This window comes from Rhyacophila brunnea, unplaced genomic scaffold, assembly GCF_057557595.1.
Source record: "Rhyacophila brunnea isolate RB1 unplaced genomic scaffold, BYU_Rbru_1.0 scaffold_22, whole genome shotgun sequence".
In the NCBI taxonomy this organism is placed as follows: domain Eukaryota; kingdom Metazoa; phylum Arthropoda; class Insecta; order Trichoptera; family Rhyacophilidae; genus Rhyacophila; species Rhyacophila brunnea.
In genome coordinates, this window is record NW_028232882.1 from 19,149,063 (window position 1) to 19,169,714 (window position 20,652).

Sequence of the window (20,652 nt, forward strand, 5' to 3'; positions counted from 1 at the left end):
ACAGTGTATCACCAGAAATGTATCGCATTGATTTTATATTTATCTTGCAAAGAATGTGGCATGCCTCTTTAAACTTCCCGAGTACCACAGTAATGTCAAAAATTAAATAGCGCAAGTCATAAACTCTGTCAACTCCTGACATATTATTAGGAGTTTTGTGTGCTAGAAAATTATTTTGTTGTCAGCTGTAAATTGTGCCATTGTAACGATTAGGAAATATGTTATTAGTATACAAAATAAAATTAAATAAATAGAATGCTCTCCACACAATGACATTATTAATCTCCACATAATTAACAATCAGAAACTGAGTACTTTACTGAAAGAAAAATTGTCAACTGATATAAAAAAAAAAAAATTTGTTACCTACAGCTGTTTATTTTGTGTGTGTCTTTGAAAAATCTTTTTCAATGTAAGAACCAAGGCCTGAACAAAAACGAACCATAAGTGTGAGTGAGAAAGCATCCCACACCCTAATGTCTCCGCAATATGCGTTATAGTAAGATAGCATTTTTTTCTATTGACAGATTTTGTTTACTTATATGTACAGTATACTTGCCACTCTTGCCAGACCCAGGTTTCGAACCTGGGACCCACGACGTTATAGGCCGACGTTATTATTGCATTATGAAATAAAACGTAGAATGGAGATTATATTCATAGATTTATTTACGATAAAATATTGTAAACCACTTGCCCAACCCATTTACCTCTTTACATTGGATTATATACATACTCATGACACACGGTATCATGGACGGCTGTTCTACCAACTTGACTATCAAGGATGCAAATTAAAACAGCATTAAAACTAAAAAAATCCTCACAAAAATACCTAAATTTTAGTGTAAAATAATTATTAATTCATAACATGACATTAAGATAAAAAAAGAACAGGTTTTCTTATGTAAATACAATACAATTCAATGAAAAATAAAGAATAAAATTATAATATATATAAGTACAGCAAATTTTACTGAAATTGTATAGGGTGTGCATTTATAAGTCTCACAGGTACCTGGTGAGCCTGAAATAAGTACAATTACTTGACAAGTTTATAGAAAATATTTATTTTTAGCAGGTATAATAAAATTGTATTATTTAGCTGACTTTAACCCCAAATACTATTGAAAATTATTGTTAATGCCCTCCTTTCCAATAAATTGTTTTCACACATAATAATTATTACTATTTTAATTGCCATGCATGTGAGAAATCGAATTTACGATCGCAAATCAAAATATCGTAACTGGCTTTCAAATTATATTGCATTTTAATGGACTTTCTGCTATCAAATTAAACGTTAACTTAAACTGATTGCATCTGTTGATCTAATAACTACGCACCGTTTATTTTCAACCAAATTTCTCAATTATCATCATAACGCTCTGTTTAACAATTAACTATGTAATATAAACAGCACCTATCATAATGCCACATATCATTTTGTGTGACTAAAATGACAGTCCAAAAAGGCGTTCGACAAGGATATGTTATTCTCCAAAATTATTCATCATCAGAAGACATCATTATACTAATATTATGAGAAAGTACCGATCTTAGACTATAGATACATCTAGACGCCACCCATTGCATTGCTAAATGAAGCTGCGTGCCTTGCGTATAGTTTGTGGGCGAGCGAACGCATTCGTACACAAATGTTTGAGACCATAGACAATTTTGCTAGTGCTCGCCCAAAGTGCTTGCACTAGACGCTGAGAAATAAAATATAATTTTCTATATTTTTACGTTATATAGTACTTTTAAGCGGTCAAAATGCAACCATTAGGTAAAGATATCCATAATTTAAGTTATTTTAAAGAAACATTAGGTCACTGATATTAAAATGTATAATAATATACAAATAAATTATCACGAACATGTATCAACTTACCTATGAAACGTAATACCATCTTCTTGCTTATCAGTACGGTTACCACATTTTAATACAACACACAGAACCAGCTTTTCTACTTAATTAACTAAAAATATTTACCATTGACAGCCATAGCACAAAAAATATCAATTTTAGCAACATGCGCTCGCAAGTTATCGACGCTTAGCTATGCAACAAACTAAGATTTGGCGGCGACACCACAGCAAATCATCTCACTCATCTATAAACCTTTTATCTTACTCTAGCGCGTGTCGCAGAGATTATAAGGGTGCCGAATACTTTCTCACTCGCACTTATGCATCGTTTTTGTTCAGGCCTTCGTACCGATAATATTATTATAATATGATAGGTGAATCCCAGAATATGATAAGTTAACCACATGAGTTATCAGTCAAAGAAATAGACTGTAATATTCGGCAGCTTTGAGTTGGTGAACTATAATACTGATTATGGGATATAATCCCACTGATATTTTCTTTTATAAATAATTTTATTGTCAAGACATCGGAAGATATTTTTAGGTAGTTTTATTACATCGTATAGTTGAGTTCCGTTTTGTGAACTATTAAAAAGTGATTAAATTTACTTACATAATTTATTTACATATATCATACAAAACTTGTCGGAATCATGATAAAAAAAATATTTATGATATCCCATGAAATCCCAATTTTTGCATGTGACCCTAACACTTGCATGCTGTAATTTTGATGCCAAAAGTTTAATGACTTTATTCCATTAAACCGTTTGAACTTACTGTATGCAATAAAAAATAGGTGTGTGTACTTAGTACGCGCGTTAGAAGTTATCATTCTTTTGCGTAATAAAACAGAAACAAAACTTGTCATAAACTAGATTCTTTGACAAGCTCTTAATTATTATCTTGTTAAATTACACACTCAAGAAAAAGGACCGTTTATTGGAACGCCGTTGGTTTATTTCGATACACTTTAACTTATATTACTAAATTATATAATTATTTATCGTTGTTTTTTTTAAGTAACAACTGCCACTCTGGCGTTTAATTGTTTGTTTACGTAAGGAATAGCAAATGGCCAACAATAATAAATTCGCTGCCTAGGCAACGGAACAATTCTAAACTATAATATTATACTGTATAATCGACACGATTTCAGTATCATAATGTGGCGTAAAGGTAGTGCGTTCGGCTGATAACCGAACAATCGGTGGTTCGAATCCAATCGAGTGAGTTTTTTTTCGTGTGAAAAAATAAATTATGTGTTACATGTCACACGCCAAAAATACACTCTGATCTGATTTCCCAAACGCGCCAAAAGAAGTATAACTTCAAAAAATCTAACACACGTACCCGTCATAATATGTCTATATAATAAATATGAATATGTTCATATTTTTTGAAAATTATCGAACGCTCCGATTCGTAAAATTGTCCATTTTGAGCGCTGATTTTAATGAAACAAATTGTTGTATCTTTTCGTGATTTTCATTTAATTATCACCATGCACCATCCCTTTTAAGCCCTAGGGTAGAGCCTTCACTCTTTACAATAATAATATATAAGTGAATATTTGAGGAAACGTTATTTTTTCTAGACAGATACACGGATTATATCAGAAGAGATGCGGAAGGTAGGTTCATGAGAGTGGCGAAGCGTGGAGGTAGACTGTTAAAATCCCACATAAATTTAATAATAGTGTAGGTACACTAAACTTTATCAGTCAAACGTATTTATTTTATTTTCATTGAACTAAGACTACAATATGTAGTTTTTAAATTCAATTAAACCCTGCCAAATCCAAGCCATAGTAGATAATAGTCAAAAATATTCATTATCTAAAATTATTCCATTAAACCTTACATAATTTTAGATATTTTATAGATATAAGAAAATTGTTTACCGGCAATGGTTTGGTTTAGGCAGGGCTTAATGAATTTCAAAAAACTAACCAACGACATCTGTAATAATAATAATAATATGTATTCTTAATTCAACGAAAACAAATAAGTATGACTGAAATATTGTGCACTATTTTCGTCAGATCTCCCATAGCATACCTAAACTATTATGGTTTGGTTTAGGTAGGGTGTAATTTAATTTTAAAAATTAACCAGCACCATTTGAAAAATGTATTCTTAGTTCAATGAAAACAAATAAACGAGACTGATAAAGTTTAGTTTGCAGTATTTATGTCGAATCTTAACAGCCTACCTCCACCCTCGCCACTGCCACAGCAACACAATAATAGAGCCTTATATTCAGCAGTAGACTTTTTTAGTCTGAGGATGAATACTGTAATACTTTCAGCATAAAATATTATTTCATATACGCATTTTAATATAGATTTGTGTCATCTTGATACTGGTATAAAATTCAATGTCACGGACGTACCTATGTCCTAAAAATAATTTTGAACTGAAGTGAGAAAAAAATACTGCTGAAAAAAAAAATGTCTTTGATGGTCAAATCGTTGAAATTTTTATGCATTTTATTTCATAGTGTATACCAACAGACTGATTTAATACGCATGTATTTTATTTTCAGTAAAACAAAATATTAGGACTCTGATTACTAAGAAATCATAACTAACGCCAACGCCCACACAGGTTTCTAATTTATGACAAACAATTACACATTGTGTCACAGGAGATAATTTATGAAAATTAAAAAAAAAATAATAATCGGTTTCAAAGCTCCTAAAATTTTTGGTACTTGGTAAGATGGCATGGTCTTCTACCACTAGGAAACACCGTCAGAGTAGAAGATGTTTAACGGGTTGCATATGCGACAGAGATTCAAATTTGTGGTTGTGAGTGTGTAAAAACAACCTCAATGTTTATAATATAATACATGGATTGGTAATTAAAACTGAAATACTTAAGTTATATAGAATAATTTAGAATACAGAAAGTAACCTTTGGAGTGAGACCTGTTTTTTTCAATCTCACAAAAATAATGACGAAATGAATTAACATGTTTTTTTTTTTACTATTTTCGATCTTAATAGTATGGGCCTCTACAGAGTTGAGGTTGTATTAACAGAATTTATTTACGAGAAATGTATATTGGACACTTTTTCAATAAATATTATTTAGTCTATACTCTGGGTCGAAACACTCGTTGATAAATCGTGGGGTTGCTGTCGAATGTTGGTAAGTCGATAATTAACGTATTTGCAGTTTAGTTACAACGAATTATGCATATTATATTATATAAAAATATATATGCTAGAAAAAAATCAAGGTCATCCCATATATAAAACATACACGTAAAGCACAAAGAACTTAGCATTATGCCTGATTTTAGAAGGCATGTGAAACTTATAAATTGAAATTACTCGAGATGTATCAACAGGCAGTCACTTCACGAAATAATATAACAATATGTGCATTTATCAGACCGACAACATTATAAGCCAAAACGTTTCCTGCTCGGCCACCGTAGACGTCAACGTGATTACAATATACTTCACAAATGCGTATTTGCATTAAAAGAATATGACGTCTAGTTTGCTCGAACGGAGAAACTATTTTACTATTTTAACCATACAGGCCTTCCGATACCTATGATAATTATAGGAAACCTTCTTTTACTGACGAAGAATATTGGGTTATCAAATGGAGTACTACAGATTTTTAAAACGTTATAGCAGCCTTATTTTCCACCAAAATATACATTTGTGTTCAGTATTGTTTGAAAAATCATCATGGAAAGATACACATTTGTATAGCGTATACAAATTGTTAAAATTTATTACAACAATAATGAATATATTCGAGTTACGTTTCGGACATAACATGAAATTAATGGTCAAAATAATCAACCTACAGAGCTTATTATTCGTAATTTAATTGAAAAATTCGAGTCAAATAGTAATTTTTGTGATATTAAGAATCCAGTCTATCAAAAACGTAAACATACTGCTGAAAATATCGATGTTATGAATTAAAGTTTGGATGAAAATCCATAACAATCGTTCTCAAGAACTTGAACTTTCTTATGGTACTACACGGAATACTCTTCATAAAGATTTGCATTTGAAGGCATATAAAATACAGTTAACAAAATAACTTTAACCGAATAACCATTTGTTGCGTCTAATTTTTTCTGATTTGGCTTTAGAGCAACTTAAAAGAGACCCATTAGTTCGTAAAAAAACATTTTCTGCGATGAAGCTCATTTTTGGTTAAATGACTAAATAAGTGTTGGGTCACTACTGTGGTGTCCGATGTGTGGGTTGAGGATGATGATAATGAAGTCTACGATGTAGCAGGGTGAGATTTATTAGCAGCGTATCGGTACAATAGTATATTATACAATGATAGTACATATAATCTACTGAGATAGTTACGAGCTAGGTACTTGGATTCGAGTGACATTTAGATAAATTATTCTTCGTTATTTATACAATACAAAGTAATACATTAACATAAAATTCTGGTACATAATCATATTGGACTAATTATAGAGTCAGCGTCTTAAATCGAGTAGCGAAATGAAATATTATTTATTATTACAGTCGTAAGAAAATATGATACCATGAAAAATGATTATTCGGCTAATACACCGTAATGATATAATGTGCTGTGATATGATCTAATAATATACCGTATCTAATATTGCCAATCAATTTTCTGATCTAGCTAAAAGTTGTTTGCGTGAAATTGATTCGCTGGGAATATATTACTGCAGAGTAATTTGATACATTAAACAATAGATATCTGATCGCTATTATTCTGCAGCTACATAAGCATAAAAATTGCATATAGAGTAATAAAAACCCATATGCTAATCTTGAATTACTATTACGTCCACAAAAAATATCAGTATGGTGTGGTTTGTGGTCTGGAGATGTAATTGGACCGTGGTTTTTTTAAAACGAAAATCGCAATGCAGTTACTGCCGATAGAGAACGCTACAGGAACGTGATTACTGATGTTTTTGATCTGGACGATATGTGGTTTCAACAAGATGGTGCAAAAATATGTCATACTCGTACAACTTGTAATATAATCAACTTATTGAGAGTTAAATTGAAAATATATATTATCTTTTATTTGATAACCCTGATTTATTAAAGAAGAAAAATGGCAGATTTATAGAAAAATATATACTTCTTTATGCTAAATTATACTTGTAAGTTATTACAGAAATTAATATTTGACGTATACAACATTTTTTGATTAAATAATATTATTATTATTTCACATTTCCAACGCAAATAAAATATTGCACTTAAAAATAACTAAGTATTTAAACTGTGCGCCAACATATCATACACACATAAATATATTTTATTTACAATTTATTGAGCGATTATCCGTATCCCGAACTCACGTACTCATACACATATATCATTTTTTTTCAAAACACAAAATATATTTTAAGATTTTATAAGAGAACAGTCGCAATCTATAACATAAAATATAATTTATCGTAATTTCCCTGCAATAAAGTTGTAACAAAATTCACGTTGTAAGTGACTTACAATATTTTTTTAAATTAGCTTTTGTCATACGTAAATAATCATCTCATACAAATCTGGTATTTTACACGCGTATTTATAGAGCGAAACCACTGATAATTGAAAGTAACTATTGATGTTTTTGATATGTGATGCTGGAGGCGCATTTACTCATAATCTCCAAGAAGTCCATCAGTGAAGAGCCTATCAGGGTGTTTCGGTATACATAGAAGTTGATAGTTTAAATTATTATGCATCCATAACTCCCCTCTCTATGATATCTTCCCAATGACAATTAATTGTCTTTTGCTTAAGGGGGGACATGCTCAGCGTAGGTCAAAATGGAACTTTTATTGCATTTTTAAAGCATGATCCTGGACATTCCTTAAACGTTGTAGATAATCTATGTATATTATTTTGAAGCCTTATTATCCTTTATATGTATTTTAAATATTTGATGACTGCATAAAGTATTTTTATTACATTCAATAGTATTTTTTTAAACCTCTCTCTCTAATGTTTTAGAATATAGTCATATTTCAGTACATAAATGTGCAGTGGTGTTAAGATTTTTTACATTTATTAATTTTTAAACGCATTTATAAAACCATCAGTATAATTTATGTTGACATTATTATAGTGAAATATTTACGATAAAAAATTTATTGATAATCTTTGTGATCCCAAATTTGACAAGAATAAGGCATTGTATTATTCAAAAAATGGGCGAGATTAACACATTTGAAGATAATTCTAAAGATACTAATTATAAGCTATGTTTTTGACCATTCAAGTGTGATAAACATCCTACGAATAATGATTGCTTTATAATAATTCTTGACCTAAGAATAAGGTAGTGTTTTTTTAAATACGCCATTTCTTTTGGCATTCTCCAGTGGTTAAGCTACAACATACGGCCCTATCCATAAATTGACAAACTTTAACTAAAGTAGGGAGTAAAATCAGTCATCAAATGTTTAAAATAAATATAAAGGATAATAAGGCTTCAAAATTATATACATAGATTATCTACAACGTTTAAGGAATGTCCAGAATCATGCTTTGAAAATACAATAAAAGCTCCATTTTGACCTACGCCAAGTACGTTCGCCTTTAATTTATTGACACCCTAAGAAACTAATTACGTACCTATTGTTAAAAATATTCGATTGGTGTAATTCCAACCATTGCATAGGTATATTATATATTATATTATTGATCAACCCCAATTTATCCACCCTATCTAGCTGTGTTACTACACACATATAAACTGGCATACATGAATTAAGCGTTACGAATAGTACTTAGGTACCTACTTACTTTTTCATATTTGAAAAATTGCAAATTTAATGATTCTAATATCATTCAACTCGGACTATTCAACTTTTTTCCGACTATGTCTGATCCTAATAAGATCACAATCAATATGGACCACCACAGAGTAGAGGTTTGTATTAAACGATTTCGTTTTCACGAGAAATGGATGTCAGCTGCTTGCTCAATCTATTAGGTCTATACTTGTCTAGACTTATACATAAATTAGAAAACAATATGTGTACTTGCCAGACCCAAAATTTGAACCTGAGACCCATGACGTTATAGACCGACGCTTAAGCCACGCAGCCATCCTGGGTTGTTGTTGTTATGTTAGGTTAGTAAAGTTAACTTATTTCAACTTAGCTCAGCTTTATTCTGAGATTTATTTCACTGCTGATCGAATTGTCCTGAGTTCTTGTTCTTTCCCTTCTAATAAATTAACTCCATACGAATTTGATAATTGACGAATAAATATTAGGTACCTACTGAACATTAACATCCATCGAGTTTTATAACCAACACACACTTTATACTATACCATGTGAAGGATCGGGGCCTGTTGGTAATGATTTCCGTTGCCGAACACAATATAACGGTATGGACAATTAATTATTCAGAATTAAAAAGTTTATTTAAACATGTATTAAACAATTTTTAACGAGTGTGTAAATACAGCTGCTTTAACCATAAGTACCCTTAAAATCTTTACGAAATTTATTAAGAAAAACAAATATCTCATCAATTATTCAATGCAAGAATTTTCAATAACTTGACTAATAGGGATTTTCAAACAATTAATTTGAATTACAAAACCAAAATTGGTTTTGTAATTTGTACATTATACAAAAAACTAATTACTGTTCAAAATTTCATATATACTATCCCAATTTTTTTTACTTTGAACAATCAATTAAGTACCTTTTTATTTATCAAAAATGCATAATTTGAAAACACTTCTGAGAAATATAATAAATAACCATTAGACAAATTGTGTGTATTGTAATAGTGTATTTGTCATTAGTGCACATAGTGCCTGAAGATGCCGAAAGACGAAACCCGTGTCGCAAAAAAAATACTGGAAAAATACGGAACTCAAATCAATTAGAATTTAATATTTTTATGTTTTTATATAGAGTAAGTTATGAATTCATTTTATGCTTATACGCAACAAAAAAAATTAACAATACTACCTACTTGGAAATTAAATTTTAAAAAATACTATGTAACTTTGTAATAATATTATATTGTAGATACTTTCCATATGTGAAATACAATGAAAAACAAATTGTCTCTTGTCGATTGTATTTTTAAACGAAAAATGTTTAAAATTATCTAATCTTGTTTCTGAAAAACTGTACTTGCGGAAAATTCATTTTGTTTTTCATTTGTTTTAATCACAGATTATCTAGCGGCAAATTCAGACTCCCGGCCCGGGACGAGGATTAAATTAAAAGAAAAAAAAACATTTATATTTTGAATTAAAAATATACCTACGTTAAAGACATCATGTCACCGCCGCGTGCGTTCCGCATTTCACATTCTGCGTACACGACTTGTTTAATAATAAGTAATCTCTTTTTTCTGTTACCTAGTAACGCCAGTTTTGTATATAGTGCTTTTTATTACTAACCTTACCTTTACTTCACTAGTATAATGTTGTATTTATAAAATGTACCTACACTAATATGTAGATTAATATTCCTTACTTAGCGATTATGTATCCCTTACCGCAAGATTACCCAATCTTTTTGAGGTTAAGAGCTTATTTTTTATCTTAATTTTCTTAGTTCTTTAAACTTAAAAATATTCATTTTTAAAGGCAAAATTATTGAGGGGTCATTTTGGCCCCGAATCAGGTGAAGTACGGCCTTATGGTGGAGAGAGTCCAAAAGAAATTTTTAAGACTCCTTTACTTTCGGCTGTATGGATATTATCCGTGGCTCTATCCAATTGATTTTCTCTTAGGGATGCTTACATACTGTAGCTTAAAATTTAGAAGGGATCTTTATTTAGCTACATATTTTTTTCAGATTTATAAGCGGCGTAAATGTGAACTCTGCCATTCTTGGTAGTGTTGGCTTGTGTGTCTCTGATAATTACCTTAGGAATCGAGGGCATCCGTTGTTTGTCCACCCACGGTGCAGAACTAACCTGCCATTAGTAATGCCAATTGGGAGGGCAGTAACCATGTTAAATGAAATCGCTTCGGATATCGATATATTCCACTTACGTGAGGGTGAATTTAGGTGGACGTTGTTTTATAGGTTTTAAGATAGGGTCTATCAAAGTTCACTCTGTGTGCTTCCATCTACGTTTATTTTGTTACTTATTTTATTTATTTTCTTATTTTATTACTTATTCTCTGTATTTTTATTTTTTTAAATTATTAACACTTATTTTATGGCATGTCGTGAACGCTTTGAATTTATAATTTGTTATGTTCATTAAATGTAAAATAAATAAATTTGATTTGATTTGATTTGATTTGAACTACCTTGCCATAATTCATACATATTGCACAAGAATGTAGAGATATAATATAATTATACAGGTATTTAAAAATGGAAATACTCGTGGACATTCATATAGTTTATATTTTGTATAACGCAAATGTTACTCTATACTTCACATTGATAATTATCAATAGATAAAGGTTTTTAATAATCACATTGGTTTACGATCGTTTGTACTTTTAAACCTTCATAATAGACATATTGTGCCTCATAAGTATATGAACATTACGTAGTGGTGTTGGCACGCAAGTCGTGTAGGTATATATTATTCTGGTTTTGTCTATGCTCATTTTTAGAGCTAAAACCTCAAGATCATAATATTGACATTACATAATATCATAAATAATTTTAATTAATTCGTATTTTTTATAGATATGGGAAAGAAAGGGAGAATAAAACAATCTATGCATAAGTACTTAGTGAGATATTCGACACTATGTTTCATTGGCATTTTTAAATAATTCGGCTTATAATATTTACTTATTGCAAAACGCAAACAGACATCAAAGTGATCAAAGTGTTCGATATTTGAATTCAATAAATTACATATTATTAACAGAAAATGAAGATTCAAATAAATATTATATACTTCCAAAACATGAAAAAAATTCGAAGATAGGCGTCATTTAAAAATATGAATATTTTTCTGATTTCAGTACTTTCCATATATCAGAAGATTTCAATTGTGTCAACGTAACGTCATTTTGCAATGCAATCAACTGTAATTTTTCTTTACAATGAAAAATAAATATACACTCTACTATAAATAAAGTTTTATGAATATAAATTAAGAGTGTAGAATGTTAGTCTCCAGAAATTTGTTTATAAACATATATATTTATTATAACACAATATCGGTTATGTTTACAACACGTGCTGTTTACTTGGTTGAATTGGACGACTAACTAAATGACACTATGCGCATGCACATGTACCCCTGAGACCAAAATGAATATAATCATAATAATAAATTATGTGTTGCATCAGCGCGCGCAACTTCCGTTACACGCCAAACGTGTTACATTGGCGCGCGCAACTTCGTCATACGCCAAAAGAAGTATAACTTCAAAAATGCATGTTGTTTAAAAAATCTATTAATATAACTTCCTATCTGTCCCGCGTAGGCTCATTTATTCCGTTTAGGAGAAGAGGTGGTCGAATATTTTTTTTAAGTAATGATCCATGTTACACATTTAATTTCACTCTTTAGTTTAACACTTCTGAAACTACTATTTAGGCACCCAAATGTGTTCTACTCCAATTTGATTTTGTAAGTAATTTAAACAAATACAACGTCTACATACTATTCTTGTCCGAGATACTCGTAGACATCGTTATTAATCCGCTGAAATTATATTGACAAATATCCTTTGTAAAAAAATATTTAATTATAAAGTTTGAGAATCGTTGCAGGGCGTGTAATAAAAAATAAAATTATTATTTAAAATGGGTGTTTGTTTATTTCCGGTTTTATTGACAATAAATTCTTCAATGATAAATTAAAATGGGTTTTATAGCGCAATTAAAACCGGTCGCAACACGGACATAACATTATAATATTTTACTCAATTAATTTTTGCAGCGTTTTTATTGTAATTTTAAACGAGCAGTTTTATTTTACATCGTCCACTCTCGACTTTTTCCGTTCGGTTATTTGACATTCACGAAAAAGTCTACATAAAAACGTCTGCTAAAATATAACAAAAAAAAACAAGACAAATCCACGAATTTTTCGACATTTTTCAGAGACATAAGTTATTGCATCAACACGGACGACCACCGTTTCCCAAACTTTATAAATCACTCCGCACCGCTATTTTCAGTCGGGCGGCATTGTGGAAAAAACTAGAATTTTCTCATTAAAATTTTTGTTTTGCATTATTATCATCGGCACGCCAGACTAGGGAGGAAAAATGAATGTAAATTAAAATATCGGTAAAGCGGTTTTTATCATTTTTATTTCAGATAAACTTTGCATGTTTTCAAAGAAAAAAATGGAAAATAAAAATGTTTTTTTATAAGTTGAATGCCTACTACATCCGGGATGTGTTCCAGATGCCGCCAGTGATTGCAACACTCCGTACCCTTGTGGCAACCAACCTAACAATCTACTTCAAGTGTTCCGTCGCCGTGGTCGACCCTCCCTCACCCTTCAGCGGTGCTACAAAAGCGATCTACACGCTGCGTGTCTTACATAGCGAGAGGTATGAGACGTGGCGATGGACCAAGGGAATTAATACAAGCTTGTACTTGCACAATGCATCAGCATTGGGACGTGACACTATACGGTAACTATATGTATGACCACGCCGACTTGATATAAACTAAAGTCAGCTTTGAGACATTTGAAAAGTTTGGTACATCAGATGGTGTACAGGATAGTTCTGATCCCTCCCTAGATTCATCACTTTCAACTCCTGTTTCCTTTAACAAAGGACACTTTATTTCACTAAAAATAAATGACGGCAGAGCAAGTCAATATTCCTTTTATATTTTTTAAACTCTCTCTTTAAGCACCAAAGTACATTGTTGCTACATCAATCCCGTGCAACTTCGTTTCTGAACAAGGAAGTAGGGCACTAAAATCATTCCATTCTGACACGTTCATAGCGTCATGGACGGCGGCCGTGCAAAAATCGCAGCTGCATATACATGACGGGTGGAGATGGAGTAACTCAAATCATTGATTCTATGACTAGAATTCCATACCACAGACGTCTGCCATTCATGGCGACATATTTCTCCAGGCTCATCGTTTCAAAAAAAATTCAACCACCTCCTACTATGCAGAACGACTTTCTTGATTTTAGCCAGCTTATGGACAGCATATCAATGGGATAACGTGAGAGTAAGTAATATATAGTGAAAAATCATGACATAATAATATTTATACTAAAAACAGTTAACAAGATAAACATCAAGGGATTCCAATACTGGTATTTCAAAACCGGTATTCCAGTCTTTTTAGATACAGGTTTTAAAAGTCAGATAATACCGATATATTTGATATTGAGAGTAGAAAGAAAATGTATCAATTAACAAAAAAGGCGTAATAGGACTGTATTTTTTGTTGGGTTACGCGACGTCTAGTTTACTTCCGCGGCCTTGCATCATCTTTAGTGACCAACAATGACATATTCAATACGATATTAATATTTTAAAAATATTTTTACATATTATATTATATTGGTAGATACTAGGGTTTCCAATCCCGGGATCCCGAACAATTTTCGATACCTATGAATCCCGGGATTGGTAAACATAATCCCGAAACTTTTGGGATTGATTTTCTTTATCAATTTTTATGGAAAATAAAATAAAAACGAAAATATAAGAGAAAAAATACTTTTAATAACATATAACTACATTAGAAATAAAACGAGTTTGAATGAAGTTTGATTTATTACCCCTATGTTGCCAATTCATTTTATTTTTTCACATAAATTAATAAAAATGAGAAAGATATAATAAATTATGTAAACACTAAACACAATATTAACAATAAATGTCTTAAATTTATTTATACTAGATTTATTTTTGACTGACTTCATCAATGTTTTTGTATAAATTATATAAAAAAATAATATGAACCATCAAAAAATGCCAATCCTGGGACCAATCCCGGCATCCCGGGATTGTCAAATTGTAATCCCGAAATCCCGGGATCAAAAATTTGGCTCGGGATTAGATTCCCTAGTAGATACCTACTTATTTTTTTAAATTTATTTTACGAATACCGGTATTGGTATTTTCATTCAATATTGCACTCCTTAGGTACAACAGTAACTCACTCCCTGCGCCAGACACAAATGATAGGAATTTTACGCATGGATTATTCTTTTTTAACGATTGTTTTTTATTGCTGCCCTGTAATATTTTATTAAAATAGTAAGATAGTCGTTTGTCATCTAACAATCATATTAAAAACTTTTTTCTCATGTCTCCGTGGTACATTAATTTTATCTTCCCGAGGATTTGCATCAGGCCAAAGTTAATTCACAGTTCGTGAAGTTTTTACTAATCCAAAGCATTTTTACTTGACTCGAATTAATTATAGCAAAGAAGTCACGTATTCTGTATTCTTTTTTAAAATTCCTGGCCACGAAAAATACGAATGTTCTAATGCTTGCAAATAAAATTATTGTTAGATTAATTTTATATTATAATAAATAGGATAATATACTAAATTTACAATTATCACCATAAATGATAATCATTTAAGAACATTCTTTTATAAAACACTATAACAATATAATATTTACAATCCGTAAAATATTTCATAAAAGTAAATTTAAAAAAATGGAAAATAAAATAAAGTAATGTACTTTGTTATGTACGTTTATGTTTCCAGTCTTGTATGTCTATTTTTTTAATCTGTGTGGTGATTATTATAATATGGCATTTCATCGTTTACTTAAATTTCAGTATAATATTATCTTCTGCTTCGACTATGTCCGTCACTTAGATATTGCATATGGACACCTCACTGTTCCTCCAAGAATCCCAGTCGCTCGCCAGTCTTCTCACGTCTTTCTAGGTCATGTCAGCATGCCATAGTTTATCCGAATACATAATAATATGGATAGTATTCAGCAGCTTTCCAGGATGCCGGAATCCAGTTAGCTTGAAGAAGACGCAAGCCAGGTTGAAATCTACTTGATGCAATTGAAGCACGTATCCGAGCTAAGTCCAACATCGCCTCTTCATTTTTAGTGAAGCTGCTTGGTCCACTCTTGTTCACTCCCAGTATCCATCGCAAACATCAGTTGTTCTCGAAGCTCAATAGACAGTTTATTTGTGCCAGTAGATATACTATTATTTAATATTGAACTAAAGGTCAAATTATGATGTTTTTTTAATAAAATAATAATTGTGATATTATAAAAATAGCATATTTTGAAACATTCGTCAAATAAAATCATTGATTTTTATACATTTCTTATCAATCTACCGAATGTTACCTGGAAAAACTACAAAACACTACACTTTACTAGACTAATATTTGATTAAATGTAATATCGTGCAATAACCTTTTATTAAATAATACATATTTAAAGATTTAATAAAATAATATTCAGTAAAGATATTGTATCAAACATCTTTTTATAGCCCAATACCGGCCTTACACTTAATTTAAATCTTGTCTACTAAATATATTGTAATATATTATATATAAACATAAAATTATTATAATATTACTTGTACGTTTAAGTGACTTCAATAGGCTAAAATCTTTAAGCATATGCTAGAGCTTTTTTTGCTTTGGTTAATCCAGCTTTCAATATAATTTACGTGCTATACTAACAAAGCAATCCAACAAATTTACATCCGACGATTTATAAGTGTTGTCATTAAATCGATGATTCTAAATTTATCAATATATTCACGTTAAGCACTATCTTATATTAAAATATATTAAGACATATTGGAAATTAGTCAAATATTTAAAATGTTACGTTAAATCGCGCGAAGATGCCAAAATTTATCGCATAGAAAAATGTTATTCTAAAAAGAACGTTTTGGCACCTCTCTGCATCTCCCAATATTTATATTTTTTTTTATCTGGATTTATGAAAACTTTCTTTCTCGTATAATGCACATAATTTTGATTGAAGTGAAACGTAAACATACATGAATACTTAATTACGCAGGTATTCAGTAATATTGTAGAGGCAAGATAATTAAAAGTGATAATAAAACAATCTGAGTGAAGAGATCTACATGTTGGCAGTAGAACGCTGCATTTTTTTAAATGCAATAAAATTAGCCTTTGTGACAATCAGATCGGATGGCTTAATCGTCCAAACAACTGGTCGAACCGACATGAGGATCTATTTTCCCTTTCCGTATACATTTTAGAACATTCCCAGAGGATATAGTTTGCATGTATATCACCGCCACAATAGACAATATGTTAAACGGGTAACAAGATCAAACTCATAGAGCTTACCAGCGGAGCCTCCATATTATCCAGTCAAGAATTGACTGGTGTAATAGTTCGGAATCAAAGCAGTTCTTCATTTTCATTCGGCATTTGATATTTGCAAAAAAAACATAAATCTATATGTACCGTCCATTGGTGGAGGCAACCCATTTTTTACTTTCAGGTCTTCGCCGCCACATCCAGCATCATTAAATGGATAGTCCGCTTCCCTGTGAATAATTTTTCACCATCGAGGCGGGGTGCGATTGCAGACATTGAAGTTAATGGTCTCACCAAACCACACCCGGTCTTTATCAGGCGTACTTTATCACGAAACACTACGTTTGGATGTAAAGCATCATTTTTATTTTTATGACTGGGAATGTCTCAGGAGCAGTTATCCAAGACTAAGGTCGCCATGCACTCAAATATGCATTGGCTGAATTTACATGAATTTAAGTAAGGTACCCATGGGAGAGATGAGTACGTAGAGGCAATATTTAAAATTGTAGTAAGTAACAAATTAAAACTAATAGAAAAATGCCTACAGACAGCATACAGCTTACAATATTGAAGTAGATTAATTGGACTAAGCAAGCGTAACGGTTGTACGACGTCTCTCGTGAGAGACTGGGTTCGCTTCCATTTACCCGCGACCTCAGGTGAATGGCAAGTGACGGCTTCCTCCTTTATATGAAGCCATTGTGGTGGTATATGCTTTTTTCAGAAACGGCTCACAGGCAGAACAGTTTTGTACTTTTTACAATTCATAAAACTTAAAAATATATACAGAAAAATAGAATCTAGTAATTGTTCCAAACAACTGAGTATAAGATCGTCAGAAGCCAGTTCCGGTGGAATCCTCTGAAAGAGAGTCAATTAAGTTGATTTTAGTGCCTATCTACTTACCACATTTAATATCTTTTAATAAATCTGATTTATTGTCGGTCGGTTTTTCTTCGTGCATATGTATTCGTACAACATACTGGACATGATTATAGACACGGAACATATGCATTAGAAAAACGTTGTCAGGCGGTGCCAAGACGTGGAGTTGATAAAAAAAACTACGGGAGCGATAATCATTTATCCTAGAGTCAGACTAGATTACAGAATTTCAAAAAGTGATATTTTAATCTTCAATTTAAATCACGTACTAAGTATACCAAATATTTCATTAAAAATACATCTTCGTTGTCATCAGTAGTCAATGAATTCTGGATTATAACATCTAAACTTGTTATATAGGGTTATCAAACATATATTTCTTTTTTCTAGTTGCTCAAAAGCCCTGTCAATAAAATTTAGACGCACCAAATTATCATTCGGTTTAAGTTCTCGCTTATATTAACTGTATTTTATACTCTTTTAGATGTAAATCTTTATGAAGAATATTCGATATAGTGCCACAAGAACGAGTCTAAGTTCTTGAGAGTGACGTGTAATTATTGATTGTTCTGGATTTTCATCCACAATTTGATTCACAAATTTTTAGCAGTACGCTTACGTTTTTGACGGTCTGGATTCTTAACATTAGAAACATTAGCATTTGACTAAAATTTTTAAACAAATTACGAATAGTAAGCTCAGCAGATCGATTATTTTGACCATATATTTCATGTAATGCCCAAAACGTAGCAAAAATAGGTTTTTATACACTGTACAACTGTGTATCTCTCCATGATGATTTTCCAAACAATACTGAACATAAATATGAATCATCGATGGACATATATTTTTAATTTAGAAGAGCATTCATTCGAACAGTGAAATATGTGAGCTCAAGTTCTACTCAATGAAACTCTTTATACTTATAGGATTTTTCTTAAATATGTAAGTGTGTTTTTTAGGTTTTTAAAGTTTCATATGTTTAATAGTTTTTTTCATTCACCCTGTTACGTCATAGCATTGGGGCATAGGCTAACATAAGTTAGCATCAATTCCCTCGGTCCATCACCAACTCTCGCGCTTTCTACCATGTCAGACCTAGAGTGCGTAGATATTGTTTATAGCACCGCTGCAGGATAAGAAAGGGTCGGCCATGGCTACGGAACCCTTAAGAGGTCTCACGAACTCAAATGGTTGTAATGCAGTCATACCAACGTACTTATAAAATTCGGCGGAGAAATCGATTCTCAAAGCTCAAAAGCCAAGAAGCTTTGAAGCTTAGTAAGATGCCATGTCTTACAGCCATACGTGAGCACAGATAATACGCACGTGTTGTCACAGAATACAGCCTTGATTTATATGCTACTCCAAGTTGGCTGAATGTAGACAAGCGGTCCTCACGTGAAATTTAACTGTGGCCGCACAATTGACATTGACAGTTCTATGGAAAGTCTGGCGGCCGCACCAAATTTCACTTTTGTTGTGATTGAAAAAATTAAAGCTAAATTTTATTTACTACAAAAATGGATCAATTTATTATTTATAGACAATATCATTTAATAAAAGACATTTTTTAAACATTTTAATACTTACATAATATCTATTTATTTAAAAATAATGCAAATGGAAATTCCTCAATACTCATTTTTTCCAATGCGATCTGCATGGCTGCTTCTAAGTTTATATCACTATCCACTGGCTTCGATATTTGTTTTTTATGTTGTGCATTACACTGAACGATCATTTGCAGTATACAGTAGTAGGAAAAATCGACAATATTAATAAAGCAACTTTTTTGAATAGGCTTTATTCTCAGAAACGGACTATTTCACACAATTCGCACCACAGACCTACACTGACGTAAGTCAAAATCAGCCATTTTCCAGGAGAGCCGAAACAAACTTTTTAAACCATGTTCATAGTACTTGATTTAATATCTAATGGCTTTACAGTGTCTATTTTTTGTAGAATTGGTTTAGAATTAGAATTTGTAGAATTTTGTAGAAAATATATATTTCTAGTGGCATTCATTTAAGATTATCAGAGTTATTGGAGTGTTCTTCTCGATATTTGACTCAATTTATTTAAAATAACACTGGAGTTAGGGGTTAATCTCGTTAAATATATTTTTCAAATAAGTGCGCCAGTGTTCTATTGAGTTAGGGAAAAATAAATGTAATTGAACTGCATTCATAACTCAAAACAGCAAAATTCAGACTTACGTCAGTGTAAGTCTGGGGGTGCGAGTCATGATCTCATCATAAAAACACATTATGTATCATTTGAGTGTAGGAAGAAATTTAAGACAAGTCATGTGTATTCAACCAATTTCATAATTTTATAAATAATTTTTGAAATATATTCTGTAAAGCGCTGGTGGCCGCAGCAAAATCCTCTGGTGGCCGCACATGAGAACCCCTGATGTATACCCTGCCATATTCATGCAAACTCCAAGTTCACACAAAATACCATCATCGTATTAGTATTTTGAACCTGGTGACCAGCTCTACGGGCTGCCCGGAAACCCGCAAAAGAGTGTCGGCGTCATTGCATGCATTTTTATTACATTATTACTAGTCAACCATTTGTTTTTTTTGAAATTATACTTCTTTTGGCTCATTTGGAAAATCAGATAAGTGTATTTTTGGTGTGTGACATGTAACACATAAT